Source organism: Cyanistes caeruleus, chromosome Z (assembly GCF_971803275.1).
Source record: "Cyanistes caeruleus chromosome Z, bCyaCae1.hap1.1, whole genome shotgun sequence".
Lineage (NCBI taxonomy): Eukaryota > Metazoa > Chordata > Aves > Passeriformes > Paridae > Cyanistes > Cyanistes caeruleus.
The window spans coordinates 3,578,801-3,601,549 of record NC_141732.1 but is presented as its reverse complement, the minus strand read 5'-3'; the positions used below and the strand labels follow the sequence as shown (position 1 = coordinate 3,601,549).

The following is a 22,749-nucleotide window of genomic DNA, read 5'->3' as shown; positions in this document are numbered from 1 at the left end:
TGATGTTCCTGAGCCAGCTGTAGGACAGCTGAGGCTCAGAACAGCCCGCCTGGGTTTGGTACTGCAACCCTACAAAAATCCCAAAACAGCAATATTTAAATTTTTTTGAATGGATTATTGGTATTTATCACCTAGGCCCTGATGAAGCAGAGGGCTTAAGCATCGATGCTAATGCCTTTGACTTGAATGAGCTTTGAGTCAGTTGCTTTTTTGTATTCATGCCCTTTTATTGTAAGCGTTTTCTGATGCAAAGCAGAGCCTAAGTTGGTTGTATTGCCTGCTTGCATACAAATGCTGTGGTTGTTGTTTCATATGGTTGGTTACCAAATCCAGAAGCATGGAGCCTGTCCAAAGATTCCAAAGCAGCATCATATCACACTCCTTATTGGCCAGCATCCCTTGTACACAACATAATATACGTGGAAATGTGATCCTGAGAGGAATTTGGTGCTCTAAAACCTCCCTTACTCTTTGGAGCATCACTTACCCTTTGAAATCTCTTTGGAGTGATTACAAGAAACATCCTACTTAAACAAAACAGTGCTCATTCTGGTTTTCCTGTGATTTTAAAAAAAACAACCATGAACGGGTTTGTGACTGTGATTGCTTCCTCAGCAGAGTCCAGTGTAATATTTGCTTCACTGGGGAAAAATTCAGCAGGTTAAGCTAAATATTTAGTCAAGTCAGATGGTTAATAAACAAAACAAAACCACATGAGACCACCCCTCCATCTGTATACTCCTTGCATAGGGCATCTAGAAAATATCTTCACAAAGAATTCATAAGAAATATAAATTTTAAGTCGAGCATTTCTGCAGGTCTACCACTATTTTATTTCACAGTCACAACTAGCTGAACACAAGATACAAGGTTTTCTCTGTTTAGAACAATTGTTCTGATTATACCCTACTCTTAATAATTTTTTCCTCTTTGTTCAGTGTGAAATGAGATCATCCCATACATACAGACATGCTAATGACTCATTTCAACACTTGAAGGAAGAAAATCTCAAGTGAAAGCATTGCACGAAGAAAAACACTTTGGCAGTAGGTCTGAACCACAGCACTGCAGCTATGAACAAGGTTTTGGGGGAAAAAAAACCCCACTTTTAATCAATATTTGGCTTATGATTGGAATGTTTTTCTCACTGATTTAATTTCTACGTGTTTAGAAGGCAGTGAGAGCAAAAGTGAGAACGATCGTGTTCTATCAGTAACCTTGGAAAATGAGACAGCTCATGAAGTTGACAACTATTTCTTTCTTCTTAAACATGATGGAAAAGTACCAATTCTCAGAGATATAGCCAAACAAGTGGTATGCAGAGGGGGGAATATGGGAAAGGCAGTTGAGGTACACAAGCAAATATAAATGACCTTGCAAAACTTAGAAGGTGCTGTCTGAGTTGAAAAATTAGTGTTGTCATTAACACTGAAGTCCTAAATAAGTTGATAGATCAGTGGGAGAGCCATGTAGAAAGTAAATGATTAAGCTTTTCCTGAGCCTTGAATAAAAGAACTGTTCATTTTTAAAGAATATGTCCCTGAAAGGATATGTTTGTACAAGGGGACAAATAGCTTTACACTTTGCTTTGTTTCATTTCCTCTGAAGAAGGTGTACGTCAGTTGTGAGAAAACAAAACAAAAGCAACATAGGAAGGAAGAAGAGACCCCAAAACTGCTTTGATGTGTGTAAAATGATCTGTTTGTCTGAAAATGCAAGCAATTCCAGAGCAGGAGCACAAAGGGGATCTGAGGGCTGGAGTCCCTCTGCTCTGGGGACAGGCTGGGAGAGCTGGAGGTGCTCACCTGGAGAGGAGAAGGCTCCAGGAAAATCTCAGAGCCCCTTCCAGGGCCTAAAGGGGCTCCAGGAGAGCTGCAGAGGGACCTGGAACAAAGGCTGGAGGGCCAGGAGCCAGTGGCAGAGGGCAGGGCTGGATGGGATCTTGGGCAGCAATTGTTCCCTGGCAGGGTGGGCAGGCCCTGGCACAGGGTGCCCAGAGCAGCTGGGGCTGCCCCTGGATCCCTGGCAGTGCCCAAGGCCAGGCTGGACATTGGGGCTGGCAGCTCCTGGGACACTGCGAGCTGGCTCTGCCATGGCTGGGGTGGAATGAGCTGAGCTTTTCCAGCTTTTTCCAGCTCAAACCATCACATGATCCTGTGGAAACCCCAGCTTCATATGGTGGGTTTCTGCTGACCACCAATGGTATTAACTACTTTTATACATTGCTTATTCATACTTAAGTATTTAAAATAAAGGAAATGGGGCCTGATCTTAAGGAATTTCAGGAATTATGCAAAGCTTTCCCTTTTTGTTTTGTGTTCACTGGATTCATCTCATGAAGGATAGAAGAACAAATATGGGAAAAAAAGCCTTGATTATGGGCTCTCTCCCAGACCCTTTCCAGCTTGGAGTTTTGTATGCTCTTCTGGAGGCAAGGACTTGCAATAGCTGTCTCCTCACTGTTGTGTGCACAAAAGTGCATCTCTTGCAGAAATTCATAATGGAAAAACCAATTCAGTGGCTCCAACTACCCATGCTTTAGCCATCTTTATTGCTGTTTTTCTTTCAAGACATCACCTAAGCATGTTGCAGTTTTGTTTTTGTTTTTGAATAACTCAAGATGTGGAGAGAAACCTCAGTGTGACTTTCAAAAACTGATATTTATCTTTAAGTTAATTAGATGTGCACAGGGGTTGCAAATTCTGTGTACAGGTGTATAATTTTCAGATAAATTTTAGATAGCCTTAAAAATTCTAAATACCAGCACCTTGATAAATACCTGTATTGGCTTTAAGGGACATCCTTCCAGGAATTAATAAGCTCTCCTTGCAGAACAAAATTAATTTATATCTGGCATTTATTGCACATGCTAACTAGTTTAAACAAATGGGTCATTTCAGGCTACAAAGTGGGAAAAACAAAGTTTGTAGGACTGCTACCTCCTGCAGATTATGTAGAAAATAGAAACATATTTCAGAGGTGATTAAACACCTAAGCACTTAAAACCCTACTATCAAATGTAAATTATTGAAATCTGTATACTGCCTATTGTTCAACTTAAGGTAATGTGGCAATACATGGAGAACATACAGATTAAGTTTTATTTTTTTAACTCTTGCAAGAAGAAGGGCTCAGGCAGACGTTTTTGCCTCATGTAGGATGGAATACAAACTAAACAAACAGCTCCCATCAACTGAGAACTTTAGTCCTGCTTGCCTCCTTCATGGGTCTTTCAGCTCTCAGGACATCTTGTCTCTCTATAAACCTCTCCCCACATGAAGTCAAATGAGTTATGGGTTTTCTCCTGATTGTGTTCTAAATGTGCAAGCACCTGGGATGAGAGATCATTTTCCACTTTACCTCCAACGCCTCTGGAATTAATTTTCATTTCAGCCAGTCACGGCTGTCCTACATCTAAAAGCCAGTAAAGGCACTTCCCTCTTGAATTCCCTCTTGCCCACATGTATTGCAAGGCAATAGGTCCCTCTCTTCCCTCCTTTCTCAGACCCAGGCATGGGAATTTCCACACAGCTTCCATCCTCCAGGGACCACCCATCCCCAAATGCTGACAACATTTACTAGATACTGTGCATTTCCCAAAGAGGAACGAAGCCACATTCTTTGACCTTTCATTTAGCTCTCACAGCAGCTTTGTTCCACTGACAGTGCACAGTCCTGCCTAGCTGGGTTCTGCAAGACTGGCTGTAAAACCAGTTTTAAGGGTGGATGTTTACAAGTGGCATTGCTTGCTCGCTCATTAACTTCTCAAACAGCCAGAATCCAGGAACTGAGTATCACAGTTATGAGTTTAAAAGCAAACAATTGGCATTACTGTCCCATTCCCCCTGCTCTCCATCCCCTCTGCTTGCACCAAAAGCGTCCTGGTGCCACAATGTGAAGCCGGGAGCTGCCACATCCTGAACTCTTCATGCAGCTCTGAGTGCTTCATATTGAAAAGCAGCAGGATGAGAAAAGGCTCACACAGTCCAGATAAAGGATAAGATCCGTGAGCAGGAGTGGCAGGGAAGTGGGAACACACACACACTGAAGCTCCTCAGGCAGCAGACCATAAAAGTCACAGGGAACATGAAGGTAGGCAATGGTTTGATTGCCTCTTCAAACATGAGAGTTAGGAAACGTCTAGAAACACTCCTAACAGAACTACAGCCTTGCAGGTTCAGCTAGAACAAAAAAAAGGAAATATGAAAATTGTCCAAAAGTGACCATAAAAACTTAATGGAAGAACAAGCCAGCAAGAGCTATTAAATATAGTGGAGAAGTCCTTGGAGTGGCAATTACTGGAGGTTGTGACTTTTCTGGGAAAGTACTTGTCCTCGGCTCTTATTTTAGGTACCAGTGTTGAGGGACATTTCCTTTATTACTACAGTTATTTTTGTGCTTTTCTGCAGATTTTGAAAAGACAACACTGACACTGTTTGTTGCTGTCATAGCTTTCTTATTCTTTTTTTTTTTTTTAATTTCCACAAGTATCACTGCATCTACCACGGTGATTGCTGCCCTGTCACTGCAGATATGCTAAATATCACACTCTTCCCCAAAAACAAGGGATGCCCAACACTGTAGGTTTAATTCACTCACCTCCTTTGGCAATAACCATCTTGATCCCTCAGAATAATTGGGAAATCTCTATCTCCCTCTTTCATTTTGCTACGCTTTACATACTACATACTTTATATCTGAATTTTTTATGCTTATCTGGCAAAACTGGTGAAGCAAACCTCACAGGGAAGAACTGCCAGTCAGGGAACAGCTTCCCTTCACAAAAAATCATTGAATTTCTCTATCATATTTATTCTTACACATTTTGGGGATTACTAAAGACTCCATGCAAGCAGCCATTTCTTGGTACACCTCACACAGCGTGTTTCCTCCTGTTTGCAGGTAGAGTGTAGGCAGAACTCATCTCCTTGCTTCTTGGGCAGCTTCCACTCCCCACAGCCTGGAGAAAAGCAGCTTGAGAGGTTACCATGGAATCCACTCCAATCAAACGTGGTATTTGTTGTGATCCTAATAATTTACTGTGCCAGGAAGGTCAAGTGAGAAGTTTTACACAGAGATGTGTGACAGAGGAGCTGTCAGAAAAAAGAAAAAAAATAATCTGCCTGCTGGTGGTGGTGGTGACTTCTGCTGAGTGGAGTCTTGGATCCAATGGAAAGAGGAAGGAACCGGATTAAATTGAGTGGCAAAATAAGCAATTTAGGTGTCTTACACAGCAGAGCACTTCTTATACCTACACACCAAAAAATATTGACTGCAAAGCCAGAAAGGACACCTGCAGATTTTTTCCTGAGCTTCCCTGCAAAAAAATAAGGAGAGACTTCTGGAGCTGTGTCTGAGGTGAGTAGAGAGGGTCTGGTTGTTTCATCACAACACCTGCATTCCCTCTGCTGTGCTAAGTTGTGGTACGTGCAGTATTGGTACCCAACTGTAGACTGACCTGTAAGTATTCTTGCCCGAACAGAAGTACAGAAATAAATCCCAGATTTAATGTTATGCAAACTCCTATTCAACTCCCCAGTAGCTATTTTCCCATTTTAAAATACTTTTTTCATCTGTTATTGACGTGGTAATAAAGATTTTCACGTTGTATTTGTGCTTTTTGCATTCCCTAAGGATACAAGAAAAAAATGCACCAGCTAATTGACTTAAAAGAGTGAGCCATTCACTTTACCTTCCACAGACAGAAAAACCTCCTCATACTTTTTCTAGTTTTGAAAGGGATCAATTATTTATACTTTTTCCCTTTCCTGTAAACTGAGAGTAGTAGCACTCCCATATTCAATGAAATCGGCATAAAGAAATGTCAAAAAGTCAGACTGAGAGCAAGCTCCAGTTTTGGCTTTGACGTGACAATCTTGATCAAACTAACAGGAAACACTGAAAAATCTTCTCACCAACCTTCTTTTCCTTTGATAAACCCTCATTCATACACACAAACACAGAAAAACTTCACCACCATCCATAGATGCAGCTTTAGGACTCCCAAAGCAGCTGCACGGGGACCATGTGGGGCAGGCACATTCCCTGGAGGGCTGAAACAAAATTCCTACGGTGTGATCACAAATTGTATCGTGCCTCAGAATAACCCCCTTTGCTGCAGAACTCTTTGTTTCAGTCCTGCTCCCTCGTTGAGACACCCAGTCATGGGAAACAGCAATTAAAACCCTCCTCCTAACACACTGTGGGAAGAGTCCTTTCAGTTGCTGCCATGGCTACAACATATAAGCCAAGGTCATTGTTTGTTATGATTGTAGCTGTGCTGGCCTATTTTACTTTTTTTTTGATTGTTGTTTTTTTGGGGGGGTTTTGTTTGGTTGTTTTTTTTTTTTTTTAATCGACAGCTGTTGCATATCAGGGAAATTAAATCATGTTTGAGGCAGATATAAAGTGTAGGATTTCTCTAATTCAGGTGAATCACACTGGTATTTCTGTCTTCTGTGGTTCAATGTCTGGTCTCCACCATCACCACGCTTTAAACACAGAGTAACACACCTAATTGTGCTGCACCACATGAAGGGTATCAGAAAAAGTAACTTGACATTAATGGCTTGAAGTAAACTGGTAGTTACAGAAGTGAGTTAAGTCTGCACGCCCGCAACCTTCGACATTTCACAGACGTGTTTTCTAAAACTAATGACATTGCTGGCAATCCGTACTTGCGCTTTATTTAAGTCGTATTATCCTCTGAATTAATCAGATTTATCAGATTTATTCTGCGTGGATTTAGTATCAGTCACTCACAAGCAACTTCAAAAACAAGATCAACAAAGAGACATGGTGTGAAAAATAAGGACCCCTCTCCTTATAACTGCAAGGTTGATTTGGCTTTTTTTAGTGGATATTTCTATTTAAAGAAGTTACTTTTAAGTACCTGGACTATAAAAAGAACTGTCATGTACTTTAAATGAGACTTCTGTACATAGGATCACTTCCATGCATGGTGAAACCATACTGCAGGATGCAAGAAGCTGGTCCAAAGCCCTCTTCTTGAGTCTTTTTCAGGCAAAAACAGAGGTAAACCCAATTGCTAAAGTAATTTAAAGCAGATCCAGGATTGCTTTGCTGTGTGTGAACTGGAATTACTTCCTCGAGTGACTAAATGCAGGTCAAATTTGCTGCAGCAGTGTGGCAGGGTTTTGACAAAGAGCAGAAGCCAAAGCAGTAAACAAGATGTGGTGTGATTCTGGATACAAGACTAAATCTTGCGGGTTGCTTTTCCTCAGCAAAACACAGAGAGCTAAAACACAAAAGGCACAACAGGTAATGTTTTGTTGCATTTTTTTTTCTTTCTGGTTTTGAAAGTCCCTCTTCAAGCGTAGCCCTCTAAAATGGATAACAATGGTCTTTCAGGTATTCATCACAAAAGTGAAATATTGCCAAGACTTGTGTTTCCCTGCAGGAAATCTTCCATACTTTCTGTGTTTTCCTTTCAAAAATGGTGTAAAACACAGCACTTCGCATCTCTAGATGATATATGAGTGGTCTCCAAACATCCACTTCCTTTCAAAAAAACAAACAAACAAAAATTTACAGATTTATCATTAAAACTCTGCTTATCTCCCATTTCATGTGGGCAGTCATGTAATACGTGTTCTTAAATGCATCCATGACCTCAGTTAAACCTTACAGAGCACACGCTCTTATTTTCCATCATTTCCTTTCTGACAGGGTTGACACTAAGCCAAGGGAGCAGAGAGAATCCCTATCTTGATGTATAAAGAAATAATTAAGGGCACTAATTTTCTGGGGCCAAATCATCCAGTTTCAGGAAAGCATATGGAATAAAACACTTCAGAAAGGAACTCGGAGCTAATTATCTCTTTGCTTTCAAGCCTTAGCATATTGCAATATTTCCAAATGTAAACAGACTGAAGGTTTGTTAATAGGGAGAACACTGGATGACAAATTCTTGGGTAAAATTATTTACAGGAAGATAGGAAATGAGTCAGGATTCTCAGGAAAAAATAGCTATCTTACAGGCGTCTGAAAAAATGTCCAAAGGGTTTTTTCAGATGGAGAAAGGAAGGGGAAATGTATGAATAGGAGTTACAAATCACAAATTCCTAGCTTCCTTCTTAGCTGCATACCAACTTTGTCTTAAGTTTTGTCTTAAACTTCTAGTGCTAGGCACCAGTGTGCAAAAGAGAGAGATCGTTTGGCTTTATTCTGTATATTAAGGATTCCTTGATGCAGGCACCAAATTGAACTTGAATAAGTAATTTGCTCTGCTTCTGAAATTCTTTGGAAATATCAATAGCACTGCACAGAAAAGGTTTCTGAAAGCTGATTCAGGAGCTTTTGATATGCAATGCAGAATGCATTTTCATATGCTAAGCAGAATAACAGAATAATTAGTATGTGGTGTCTACAGTTTTGTATGCTCAGAAGAATAAAAAATGTTCATGGAGAGAATAAGGAAGGTATCAGAGCAAACAATCACTAAGTGACATTATTTAAACTTTGGTATTTTAAAAAAAATGTCTTTCTGGTTGAGGAAAATAAGATTTCAATAGCAATACTGTCATGCGGTACATTCTTTGGGGATGACTTGCCATTTGCATGCAGCAGGACATGAGGTGGATGTCTTTCTGCATGCTCAACTCTCTTCCTTGCCTTGCTACCAAAAAAATACTGAAGAGTCTGTGAAACTCTTTCTAGGACCAAACAAGCCAATCTGCATTCTAGTCAGAAATTTGAGGTAAACGAAGGGCAGGGGAATACAGTGGATATTTTTTGTTTTGCTCGGCAATTCAGAAGAATCCTTACTTGTAAAACGTGAGTTTGAAAGTGATACTGAGTGAGGATCATGCAGGAGGGCTCTGCAGAGGGGTCTGGACAGGGCTGAGGCCATTGGGGTGAGGCACAAGCAGGGCCTGGTCCTGCCCTTGGCTCACAACAACGCCCTGCAGCTCCAGGCTGGGGCAGAGGGGCTGGCAAGCTGGGAAAGGCCCTGGGGGTGCTGGTGACAGCAGCTGGACACGAGCCCAGGGGTGGCCAGGTGGCCAAGAGGCCGATGGCCCCTGGGCTGTGGCAGCCGTGGGGAGGCAGCAGGAGCAGGGCAGTGCCCGTCCCTGTGCTGCCACTGCTGAGGCCACAGCTCGAGTGCCGTGTCCAGCTCTGGGCCCCTCAGCACAGGGAATTGAGGGGCTGCAGCGTGCCCAGAGAAGGGAACGGAGCTGGGAAGGGGCTGGAGCCCCAGCAGGGGCTGAGGGAGCTGGGAAAGGGGCTCAGCCTGGAGAAAAGGAGGCTCAGGGGGCCCTTCTGGCTCTGCACAAGTCCCTGCCAGGAGGGGACAGCCGGGGGGGTCGGGCTCTGCTGCCAGGAACAGGGACAGGAGGAGAGGGAACGGCCTCAGGCTGGGCCAGGGGAGGTTTAGATTGGAATTTAGGAATCTTCTCTTCACCCAAAGGGTTGTCAGGCACTTTACAGGCTACCTGGGGAAGTGGTTGAGTCACCATGCCTGGAGGGATTTGACAAATGCATCGAAGTGGCATTTGGGGACATGATTTAGTGCTGGCCTTGACAGTGCTGGATCCGTGATTGGACTCAAGGTTTTTAAGGGTTTTTTCCAGCCTGATTCTGTGTTTCCAAGAACATGAAGACAGGGAGACAGGGCTCGCTTTTCTAGGTAGTCTAATTAAGTTTAAAAAAAACCCATGTTGTTCAAACAGGTGACTTTTACTGACATAGTGGCAGTAAAGTTGTTACTGCCCTAGGAAAAGTGAGTCAGGATCTCTGTGAAGAGGAGCTTCCATGCTGCACAGGGCAGATGCTTCCAAGGCCTTTTCCCAGATTTGGAAGATAGAAGCAGCTGTGGGCATTTTTTCAGCTAAACTGTTGTCATTTGCGTTAAAAATTAACCCTTTAAGACTACTCAGATCCAGTCTAATATTTTTATTTCCATTTTAGAAGGTCAGTTCATAGCCCCATAACCCACAAAAGCATTCACTTGAATCAACCGGGGAACATCTTCTCTTAGACCCAGGAGAGCCCCAACTTCCACAACTCTAAATCACTAATCTCAAGCTCTTTGGAGAGGTGGTGATTCCCTGGAAAAATAAGTACATGTCAATAAAATCTCACTGATGAAGGCCTTTTTTATATAGTACCCATAACTTAGTTTATTACAATCCTCAAGTACACATATTTCAGCAGTAAAAATCCAGGCCAAAAGGCTTTAAAGAACAATAAATTTTCATGTACCAAAAAAACTCATATGCAGATGATTAATAAAGTTTGGTTGATTTTTTGTTGGTGGCTTGTTTATTGGGTTGGTTGGTTAGTTTGTGTTTGGTTTGGGGGTTTTTTTAATCGTTTTTGTTTGTTTTGTTTTTTTTTAGCACAGGCCTGCTTAGGTGAAGTTGTTATGATTATATTTGCTGCTGCTCCCCAAAGTGCATGTTGAAATTCAGGACTGTTCCTGCATAAGAATACCTCCACCTTTGACTGTGACAGACAAATCTTCTATTGTGTGATGGTCCCAGGTTATGATTTGGTAAAACAGGAAGAAAATTTACGTAATTGATTCTCAGTACCCTTTGTATGTTGTTCCAGGTTAGGTTGCTCCTCAGTTTAGTTCACCTTAAGTTACTTCTTTCCAAAACTGCAGAAAAGTATGTTAGGTATGTAACCTGTATTTTAGGTAGTCTGTGTTCTTTTGTAAATATTATTAATTGAAATTAAATATTTAGGGTATTTTTATAGAGAAAAGCTCAATCCCTTATTTTGTAGTTCCCAGAATGGATGATTATCAAAAAATGAATTTTCAGCCAGTAATGTTAAGCAATCATTTGCATTATTTACTGTCCACCATTAATATTACATTGCACACACAGAAAGATTAATTATTCTCCTAGATTTTTTTTCTAGTACTCTCATGATTTTAGGACTTCTAATATGATTTCAATAAGATTTTTAATATTATTTCATCATTCTCCAAGGTCCTCTGACTATTTGCTTTTATAAGTTTTTAAAATGCCTATTTCATTTTTGGATAGTTACTACCTTATTTCAAAATCCTAAAAGATATTTAAGATATATTTGTATCTACATCTGGACACAAATGCAAGTGTGTGGAACCAAAGTCCTGGTCTCTGAAATATCTGTTTAAGGCAAGTATTTAATAAGTTTTCCTCCTTAAATTAACATCATGGATTACTTTGTTCTTTCAGCCCTGAATGTTTCAGCCACTTTCATTTCAGGCTGAAACAACAATAGGCCTCATTAATTAATTAATTAATTAATGAGAAGGATAAGAAAGAAAAGAACCAGCTTATCACAAATACATTCAACAGTTTAGTCATAATAAGGTGCTCTTATCACCATGTGACCTTCCAGGATACTGGACTGAGCAAAATAGGCACAGCTTTCTTCATAAAGGTCGCTGTTGAAATTTCTCTTCCACACAGAACGGAATTTGTTTCACCCTCCAAGTTCTCACAAGGTGAAACTTGTCAACCAAATTCAGTTCAAATATCTGATTATAGGGTCCTGGTACTCTAACATTTTTGCCTTTTTAGCTGAGAAAATCTACAAAGATTAGAATAATTTCTCTAAAGCTCCTCTGAAATGGAGCAATATTCATCTATAATGATATTTCAGCCCTAGTTCCTACAAGTGCCAGATTTTTCTTTTCACCTTTGAATGGAGAGCATGTTCTGTTTTACCAGTTTGATTTAAAGGCCAGAAGTTTGTTTAAGACTGGTAATCATTCCAAAACCTGGATACAGGTGGTGAGGAGAGAGAACAGATACATGGTAGTTTTAATGATATAAACAATGTTTTTTTAATCATCTTGACTTATACCAATGGGGGTTTTTTCAACATTATAGCAGTATTTCAGTACTTTAAGAAGAAGGACTGATTTCTTACTCTTTTACTACAAACACAGTAAAAACCAGTCTGACCTGTGGTCTAAACTGAGACAACAGGAAAACCGTGAATAGAGCATGGAAAATCACAGAAAAAAATGTAATATCTAGTTGTTATATACCCACTTGTTGATGTCAATATGTTTATATACTTCATATTCACTTTCTTGTTATTAATTTTCCTTTATATATGGTTATATATATTGTCCATCTATAATAACCACGTCTGAGCAGATTTTCCAAGTATAGCAGCCTGCACAGAACTGTCAAATAAACTAACCTGGTTTACAGATAACTAATTTAAAGATTAATATCCATGCTTGTCATAAAAAAAAAAAAAAGAAAAAAAGAAGAAAGATAATAGCCTGGGAACATTGAGGGCAGGTTTAAAACCTTGTCTTACTAGGAGTAGTACTGTATGATTTCTGTAACATCCATTATCAGTGAACTCTCACATTACTGCAGCAGATTGACTGGAGCATGACAATTTCATTTCTCATGAAAGATAAACCAGACAGACCTGTGCAGCTGCCAAAAACTATAAAAACATTAGAGGACATAAAAAAGCCTTCAGGTTCGTCTTGGCCTTCTGCCTCTTAAGGAGAAAGTGAGTCCAGCAACATTAATTTTCCACAAAATTAGAACTGCAAAATAAGGGAATATATGAATCATGAAAGTTGTAGCTTAATCTTTTATTATGCTTGCATTTTCCCTCAGGACTCCAAGGCATTGTGTTTCTGGAATTAGGATACTAGACTCAAAATATAAAATGAGATATTCTTCCTGACCTTCTGCTCAGGAAGTTACTAGAATGGTATTTATTTTCAGTGACTAAACCCTGGGTTAACCATGCCCCAGATTAGGAGGGCAAATCATCCCTCCCAGCTGAAAGGGTTTCTGCTCTACCCTGTAAATAACCAAGCACATTTTTCAACACTTAAGAACCTTGAATTGCGGTAATTAATTCATGAGACATCGCAGTTGAAGAAAAACGTGTCTTGTTGATTAAATCATTGGATGGGGATCTGTGGCTTCATTGCTGGGACGTATTGACCTGCTAAATATCATCTCTGAGTGCTCCATTGCAGGGACTGCACGTGGCTGAGAGAGAGGCACCCAGCATCCAGCCTTGGAATTAACACACTGTTATTAACTGTTAATTAACACAAGAAGCACTGCAGAGAGGGAGAGCAGGGCACGTCTGAAGGCCCTGGTTCACAGCTGACACACAGTCTGGCCTCTCCTTCATGCAGCAGGAAATGGAGAGGGCAGGACAGGTGATCATCTGGTTTTAGAAGCTGTGCTGCTGGGACAAATTGACAGGCAAGGTGATCCAGCCCACAGAAGGGAAGAGGGAGGTGTGGTTTCTGTAGCTCTAGAGGAATTTGGATGGTTGGACAAAAACTTTTTTCGCTGACAAAATGGAGATACTTGAAAATGGACCGGAAATTAATTGTCAGACACATTTTCCTTCTCTCTTTTCTTTCTTCTCTCTCATCTCACTACTCTCTTCCTCCCACTGAAGACAACATAGTATTTAGAACTTGTTTTTCCTGTTTCCATTTGAATCCTTTTCAAAGTGAGGGCAGATTGGTAAAAGACACAGATTACCTGTATTATTTCCCTTCAATTTTCATGTTTTTATAGCTTGGGGGTGACCTCCTCAGCTACGCTGAGCTGGATATTCATTACACTTCCTGAAAACATGCAGATATGCAAAATATTTCAGTGGACTTATTTGGATAAGAAGTAGGGGTCTTTTGAGGGTCTTTGGTGATCATTTAGGAACATCTCATTCCCCAGATTTCCCTTTTATGGTTCCAGATCTTCTAATGAATCTTTTCTCCTTGAGAATATCTCGAGTATGTGAGCAGGTTAAGATGTACTTCTGTTATCATTCTTTGCTCTGACACACAATCTCAGAACTAAGAAGTCTGCTAGTACAATTTATCACATATTAATCACTGATGTAGGTATCTAACATTATTGTGCTAAAGTTAAAAGAATTTTCTAACATCTTCCCCCACTTCTGCATAGAATCCTTTTTAAAGAACTTGTTGGGTAACACCCTCAGCATTGTTTTTAATTAGTTCCTTGGTTTTGCTTTTTTATCTAAAAATTGTCTCATGTTATATTCCTGCTTCCAGTGATTTTCTTCTAAATTTTTGTTCTGTAAGGAGGAAAATAAAACAAAAAACAAACAAATTTCTGAAACAAAGATGAAATTGATTGACAGTTACCATTCAGGAAATATGCCTGACTCAATGCACACATGTAGCACCTACTGTTGTCCCCATTTGGTATAAGGTTGGTGACAGAAATGTTTAGTTTATTCTGGAAATGGCTCCAAATGACCAAGCAGGAGTCTACAGGCTTCTGAACTGTTCTCCAGAATATCCTCCCTTGGTCTAAACTAAACAGTTTTTTTAAACTTCCTCTCTAAAAAACTGCCATTTCTGTGACATTCTGCACAGATTTCCACTTCCAGAAAATGTTTTCACTTGTCATTGTTTGGTATTTTGAGTAGACATATGGTTAATTTTTATTTTTTTTTCCTCTAACAAAGAAGGAGCTGGAATCCTGATGTTCAGAATATGCCAGAGTGTTGAAAAGATAAATACTGCGGCTCCATTAACATCTTAATGAACTTACAGAAAAGCCCATCAGATGTCTTAATCTCATGTTTCACACATGCTGAACAGTCTTGTGTTTCTTTTACATTCCTTTGAAGTCCTTACATGCAGAAGACTAGCACAGAGTTTTTTTATTATTTTTTTTTTTTTAACCTCAAATATTAGAGCATTTGCAGGTCTGACTCCAAGCATGATGCTGACTGCTGATATATGGCAAACCAGACAGAAAGCAAAGTGCCAGGTCTTTGTCATGAACACCACCTGCTTCAGACACTGTCAGCCTTTCCAACTGCTGATTTTGCTGCAGATATGGCAGTGAGAAGGAGGAAAGGGAGCTGGGGAAGGACAGAAAGATTCCAAGGCAAAAGCTCTAAAAACAAACTGCAGTTTCCTTCCAGCCCAGGGAGTACACCAGAAACGTCCCTGCCTGAAACAAAGCAGAGGGAGGAAGGGTGAGGTTGAATTTTGTGTTTTACACAATTTATCTCAATTCCACATGAGCATTTATTATAGATCTGGCCTGGAACATAGTTATTTCTGCATCAGCAGAGAAGAGATCAACTTATTCTGGCATTTGCTTCACAAAATAGTTTTGTAGTTTCACAGGTACACTCTGAGATGGACCATTTCCAAGGTCCTTTAAATCTGTGAGACACATGACAACCATGAAGGAACACAGTTTTCAATCTAACCCCTTTTGTCAGTGATTTTCAAAATTCCTTAAAAGACTAGGTAGAAATTTAGTATTTGACTCAAATTTTCAAAAATTCTTGCATTGTAATTTCAGGAACTGAATTTTGTAACCCTGTCAGACTCAGTGGTTAATAAAATGAGATGAAGGCATTGAATTTTTTCCAGTTCAGGTGGGGCAATTATCTGTAGGGTGATGATAAATTGCTCCTCTGTGATGTCAGCATACCACAGCCTAGAAGGCTAAAAACATTTTATGGAAATTTTATCTCCTAACACCATGTCATGGATCCTGGGAATATTAACACTGTGGATTGACTTTTATTTAACAGAACACCCCGTGGGTCAGGGTTGAAGGGCATAAACAATATTATTGCACAGGACAGACTGGGAGCTGCAGAAAGGGTTTTTCAGGGAGAACCTCTCCTGGAGTCACCAGGTGTGGAAGGGACCCCCTGGATTTCTAAACTTCTTCTCAGAGTGAAGCTGGATCCAATCCCAACCCCAGTCTCGGCCTACAATTTATGTCTGAACTATTGTATAGCTGTAATTGAACATTTGGATTAAGGATGGCCAACCAGACATATTTATATGAAAGCAGGTTATTTATTACAGTTGCCAGATGAAGAATTGTTTGCACCTGGTGGGTAAATACAATGCTTATTCTTCAAAAATCACTGGCCTGTGGAACCACACAATGCTCATTCTGTAGGAAGAAGAAATGGAAAGTAACCAGCCCAGTTGTGCCAAGTTTCACCAGTTCACCAGGCAGTCAGGTGTGACTTTGGAGTCACCAACCAGGGACCACCACAGAGACCCCCAGGACAGAAGAATGCATGAGAAGAGGGGAGAGAACACCTCTATGCCAATGATTTCAGGGAAATTATTCTCATTTGTATGTTTTTCCTGGGAAAACCTATGAATATGTATGTAAAATGTAGTGTATAAAGAGGAGCCTTTTCTATACTCAGCAGTCTCAATATTTCAGAGGGGGTTTCATGCATCCAGCTGAATAAAGAATGCCTGCTTCCCAGTTCTGTATTGGTGTTAAAGAGTTTTTATTTTTACCTATTTTTGGTTATACTATGATAATGATTGGACTACAGCATCTTAATCGGAATTCCTTACTACACAGTACAGGTAGCTATAAAAAACAGTTGTATTAAAGCTAGGAAAACCAGGGGTTTTTTTAAGTAGAGGCTGGTGTTGGTTGGGGTAAATCTCTCTCTTTAGCCTCAAGAGATAACCTGGGGGGGGAGTCCCTTCTCCAGGGAGGAATCTCCACACACACTCCGTCAGAGAAGGGGTGTGTGAGGATATCCTCCCTTTAAAAAGTGGAGCTGGGCTTTTACAGTACCAGGTGATGGACTGTCAGTCAGATGTCCCCAGGCCAGCTCAGCAGCCTCAGATAAGTTATCAGTGAGTTATCACTTGTTGGTTCCTTCATCGGGTACTCACCACACCTGCCACATCCTCACCTCACTCTCAGGATGTTTGGCTTTTGCCAGTGATGAGTTGTGTTGGTCCCAGCCTTTTCCAACACTAAAAACACCAAGACGGCCCCTTCTCCATTCACCACTGATTATCAGAGTTGTTTTGCCCCCAGTTCCAGGCAGAGCATCCTGCTAAAATTACTCCTCACGCTTTTTTTTTCCCTCTGGAACATCTTAAGTGCTGGGTTTGGGTTGAAATACTTCTCAGATATTTTTTCCCCCCCTCTCATTCTGATTATATTCTCTGAGAAGCATTTGCAGAGGACTTGTTTCTTTTGTTGTTTGGGATTTTTTTTTTAAAAAAAAACTGTCCTCATGAGCTGAGAGCAACATTTCCACCTTCAGAAAGCTCAACCAACTGGAGTGGTTGTATTCTGGGACAAGAAATAGTGCTGATTTAATTACTTACAATGCTGTTGTCAATGTGCAAACAAGCTTTCCAACTGAAGACTGTCATACCAGGGAGCTGCCTGGCAGAATAAGAAATGGTATCTTAAGGACACTTGTGCTGCTTAAGGTAAAGCAAGAAAGGCACAATAGAGACTTTTGAAAAGCAGCATTGGCTTGTTGTGATTATAATTCGTATTTATGTCACTTCAGTTGTCACAGACTCAGAAAAGCCTTACAAACTGTAGTCATCCTGGATGACATCCAAGCCTCCTACAGACAACCTGTAAAAAATGGTCCTTTATAAATATATATCTTAAATATCCTGCTCATTTTCTGGAGTGACTGTTTGATATCCTGTTGTCTTTGTGCTGTAAGAGCCTTATGCATGGCAAATAATATATAATTTCTTGCTGTTTTCCTGGTAAAACCTTAAAATCTTTGAAACAGGTAGGAGTCAGCTTCCTAATAGCATACACACTACTGAGAAAACTAAGAAATTGTTAGGAAGTCACTGCTATTCTGGTACATGGTACATTACTCAGATGTTCCTGTAGACTGAAATTCAACTTTTTACATAAGCAGTGAGAGAATATGAATGAAATATTCCTGAAGTACTTAAAACGTCCCAGATCTGCCATGGAGCACTGGACCTCCTGGGCAATTTCCCCTCAGTGACTCCACATGAAAAGTGGGAACCAGAAACAAATCAAACTCTCAGAACCATAACAGTGCCCAGTATTGACATTTTAACAGCTGTAGCAGATGTTGAACAACACTAAAAAGGCAGAATTTAGTTTTTGGATCGAAGCTGGAGGAATCTATGTTTTGCTACGTCTCTACAGTTCTTGGGAACATTGCTTTAATAGATGTTTTTTAAAATCAGAAATAGATGCTTTTCCCTGGTGCATGAACTTGTCACTTGAAATCATTTGAGATCTGACCTGTACAGGACCTAACAGGGTGAGTTTTTTATCCTGTTCTGCTCACCGGGTACCACTCACTGCCAGCCCAGCTTGCCACTAAAGGAATTTGGGTTGTTTAAACATCCTGAAGTTTGTGTTTGTTTTGCTGACATTCAGAGGGTGTTGTGTCTTCAGATGAAATATGGGACCTTGGTAAAGCTCTAACATCCAGCCTTATCAGCAGCATACCAATTTTCTCACGTTGTTTCTGGGTCTTCAAACTCTGAATAAAATGTGCTTTCCTAGTATCTAACACACAACTGATCCTCACAGCAGCTTATGAACTGCTGGATTCTTCAAAAAATAATGCTGGCAAATATTTAAGGGGGCAAAGTGTCCTTTTTAGAAACTTGTTTGCTCACCTACTACATTGTCATAATCTCCTTCTTAATTGCTGTATATTTATTGGATTCCGACAAAGAGTTGCAAAACATGCCTCTGATGATTGCATACATTCAAACACATTTAGATAGCACTTGCCTTAAGCAATCCTTATGTAAAAGGGGTGAAAAAACCCTGTAAACTGAAGAGGAGACAATGTTCTGTCATCTTCAGAAACACACAGTCTGTCAAACAACAGCACCAACCATGCTAAAACAGTGGAAAAACCCCAAGCATTGTACGTCAGCATTCCAGTATCTTTCACAAATGGTTCCTGCAGCTTTGTGACAAGACACAAGACATCAATCTTCTCCCTATCTGCAACAATAAAATCATATGCCACTTGGGACATGTAATTTATTTTTTCTGCCTCACCTGCAGGAAATGTTTTCTCATGCACCAAAATGCTCTGAAATACACACCCTATGAGTGGAAAACCTCGTTGGTATAGCATCACAATGGTAATAAGTGAGGAGTAAGGTATGCCAGGGCAGATTTCTCTGCTGTATTTAGACATCTGGAAAAACGATTTGCACAGAGTCATCTAAACAGTTGACTTGGTTGCCTTAATGGGTCATCATTCTTTTCTTCCTAGGAGGAGGTCCCCAGCATTCACAGATCACCCTGACAGTAACCATTACTCTTGGCACCTGGTTGCCTCTGACAGCAGAAGGCATGAGGAGGTGCCAGCTATGCCAAGAGAGAAAGAACGAGGGGAAGGAGTGCAGCGCAAAATACAACTCAGGGAAAAGTCACTGACGTGGTTAAACCAAGGAATTCCTCAACAAAAGGACGTTCTGGGACCTGTTTCTATCACAAGCATTTGTTAGGACACTGGTGTGTCTCAAACACTGATCACTTCCAGTGCATGGTGGGTTCTGCCTGAAAAACCCATGAAATAACAATATTAGAGAGTTTGTGACTGCCCAGCAATTGAAATATGCGTCCTCCTCTCTGTGTGCCCGCACTGCCTCTTGCTTGAATTTAGAAATGAAGAAGATTAAAGCTGTCAGTTACATACAAGGGTTAAGAACTCCAAAAGGATTTATGATCTCTGTGCAGTCTCCAGGGAGAATAAGCAGACTGCTCCCTGCCAAAACACTCCTAAGCTGCCCTGCAGTGAGGAGCATTGCAGGAAAAGTACCAGTTAGACAGGGGGAAGGGGGAAGAGCTAAGGAATAGGGAAATGCAGCTGTCAGCATCTTACCTGCTGTGTCTATTCCCCTTCCTTACTTCACTGTACTTCCTCTTTTCTTTCGAGAACTGTATTTAAATTGACTCAGTTTTAATGCAAAGTTTAATTAAATCAAGTTATGGAGTACTAGTACATCCCCTGCTGCAAAAAAGAAACTTCCTTAGAATAATGAACTTAAGGAAGCTCAGAACTAATGAATTGCTAAGAATAGCGAACTGCTAATGAACATGGCTTCTTTCTCAATTTGCTTATTCATTGCTTGAGCCAATATTAATAGTTTACAACTGATGGATGAGACAATTATTATTGTTTTAGCACTCTCCTGGAGAATAGTGTTTATCAAACTGTAACAAAAGGTTATGGTATTTTAGTATCTGAAAATCTGGAAATATAATTTGCTTTCAGCTTCTCTCCTCTAGGTATTAATAAAATAAAACCTCCTGGAATTATCACAGGCCAGTCTCTTGTCAAAACATACTCATATCATCTCCCCCTGTCTTTTGCACAAACCCACCAGTCAGCAGAGGCCTTTCAATCAGTGATTTCTCAAAGCCATCGTGGTGAAGGGGTTTTTGAGAGGACAGAAACCCCAGATGAGGGGGGGGAAAAAAAAATCAAAAAAATCTGTGATTTGGCTGCAGATCTGCAGCTGAGGCCAACTGCTTATGAGCCGCAGCTGTGTGAAGCCTCCAGCTGGAAGAACACGCATCTCTGTAAATATCAAAGCCATCCCTCAACCAGAGTTCACCTCGCTGAGCAGTCCACGTTTCCCCAGCTGCATCAGACTGTGGCAAAGGTGATGATAAAGGTTTACAAGAGCTTAAGCTCACCCACACGCTTAATCACGCGATTCGCGTAATTTGGGGTTGGCATTTTTAAAAACTGCCCTGTTGGCACCGGACCTGCTGCACGGGAGCAGTAGGGGTCAACCCAACCTTGAAGGTGGGGCTGGGGGGGCTTTGTTTTTTCACTGCACACTTTTTCCCCAATAGTGATGAAGAAGCAGGGTTTTGTCAGCCCCAAAAAGAGAGGAGAACAAGCCAAAGGGAGAGTTTCACTCTCTGGCACAGGGAAGGGCCATGACGACTGCAGCTGAGTAGCCTTTTCAAGCATAATGTTGCATGTCCTCACTTGTGTAGCAATTTATATCTTGTTTGCATAAGGTGTGTGAATGAGATGCATCTTTCCTGTGAAATGGGAGCATTTCTGAACAGTTATGTAATAAAGGTATTAGCGTGTCTGTCTGCATGCATAATGCCAAAGGAAAGGGAGAATTGTGGCTGAAAGTGGAGGAGGAAAAATAAAAAGGCTTGAAGCTTTTCTATAACTCCAAGTCAAATTTCTGTACATCTTTTTATCATCTTTTGGACCTTTCCACATCATAAAACTCTGGCAATAGGGAATGCAATGGGGTGTTTGTGAAATTGTGCACGAACAGCCTAACTGAGCTCCAAGTACTGCCAAAACTGGGTAAGGAGGGCAAGAATTTGATACCTGTGTATATCAGATTGACTCAAAACCATGTTTTCTTAGTGTAACCTCAGTGTGAAGTAATTTTCTTGCAATTTCATTGGAGGTTTTAATCAAATGAGCATCCATGTGTAAGAAGTCATGTGAGAAAAAACCCCAGCAGATCACTTAGGGATGCAGTTCTACCCGAACTTTGCACTTCAGCACAGTTTGGGTTAAATTGGCTGCCAGAATGACTCATTGAACCTGGATCATTACATTGGAAAAGAGCTCTTCTGGAAGGAAATTAATGAGCTGAAGGTACAATCTAGCAAGACCCAGGATACCAGTACCAGTTCCAAGCAAATAGGCGGTTTCTTTATGGAACACGTGTATTTTTGGATAGCACTAAGACAGTGCCATAAGGAACTGTAGGAGGAGAGCAGATTACAAGCCAGGATCTCAGAAAAAGTCAGAGGCAGGAAACAAGCAGAAGAAGCTGTGGGGAGCCTGTCTAGATCCAAAAGTCTCTTTGGAAAGACTGAAGTTAAAAACTGAGAAGATACAGAAAGACAAGTTAATGTATCTTCAAATTATATAATGCTTCTATTGTTATCACCATCCCTGCCATGCCAGAGCTAACAACTTGATAGATCTTACAACCTTTTTTTGGTCAGGAAATTAACTGAAGCAGCACTTCAGCACCCCCTTTTTTCCTTTTAGCTCCAGTGCTGAGCTCCTTTGTCAATCTTGTCATTTCAACACCTGACTTGTTCCTTTTCCAGGCAATGCAGGACATTTTGGCCTTGTGTGAATCCCTTTCCAGCATGGTTCCTCCCCCATGTGGCCCAGAAGTCCCAGGCAGATGGCTGACAGCAGTTCACTGCATTGTGTCTGTAGCCACTCACTGAATATGTAAAAAATTCAAAGCAAGAATAAATACAGTAAAATGACAACAAAATTACCAGGAATACAGCTCCTTCCAGCACTCCACTGTTACTAAAATCAGTGTAAAACAAGGAAAAAAAATCCTAATATTTTATGTTTCCTCAAAGCTCAGGATTTGTTTTTTTGCTTAAGTTTAGCAGTAGTCTCATAGTCAGGTGACAATAATTCCTTGTAATCCCTGACAAATTCTTCTGAAGTTCTCCTCTTCTGGAGTATGTAGTTTTCTGGGATTCCTCTCAACTAATTTTACCTGTTTGAAAGCTAGATGTCTTCCATAAAATCTAGGTGGCTTCTCTAATGGAAAGACAAGCACTTTCCACCTATCTTACATTTTTATCTTGAGGTGTCTGAATCATCCACTGGAGATGCTTATCTCTCTCCATTAGTGCACTGTGAGAATAGGCAGATAATTTAAAATTGTTGTTTAAATTTAGAGGGTTAAAATTCAAATAAATCAGCTTGTTAGTGAATAGATAAAAAGAAAAAACAACACATTGTGGACAAACACTCTTTATTGAAGGTATTTATCCTTAACTACATTAATGTCCAGAATATGTTTAGAGTGGTCTGACTAGACCATTTTCCTTTTTCTGGTCAATATTAAGAAAATTCTGCCTATGTTGGCAAGAGCTAGAAAGGGGAATATAATAATTTTTTTAAATCAAAGCCCTGTTTAATGGCAGTGCTCCATTTCAGATGCATGAGGTTAATTTTCCT

The 22,749-nt window shown here is 40.5% G+C and overlaps 1 long non-coding RNA gene across 1 annotated transcript; it reads right to left on the bottom strand.

The window, feature by feature from the left end:
* Nucleotides 1-13,671: 13,671 nt before the first annotated feature.
* LOC147647991 (uncharacterized) lies at nt 13,672-20,226 on the bottom strand. Its single transcript, XR_015280557.1, has 4 exons — nt 20,150-20,226; nt 19,648-19,703; nt 17,117-17,177; nt 13,672-14,951 (listed from the first exon to the last, which is right to left on the bottom strand). It is a non-coding gene; the product is annotated as an uncharacterized LOC147647991 (long non-coding RNA).
* Nucleotides 20,227-22,749: the final 2,523 nt, after the last annotated feature.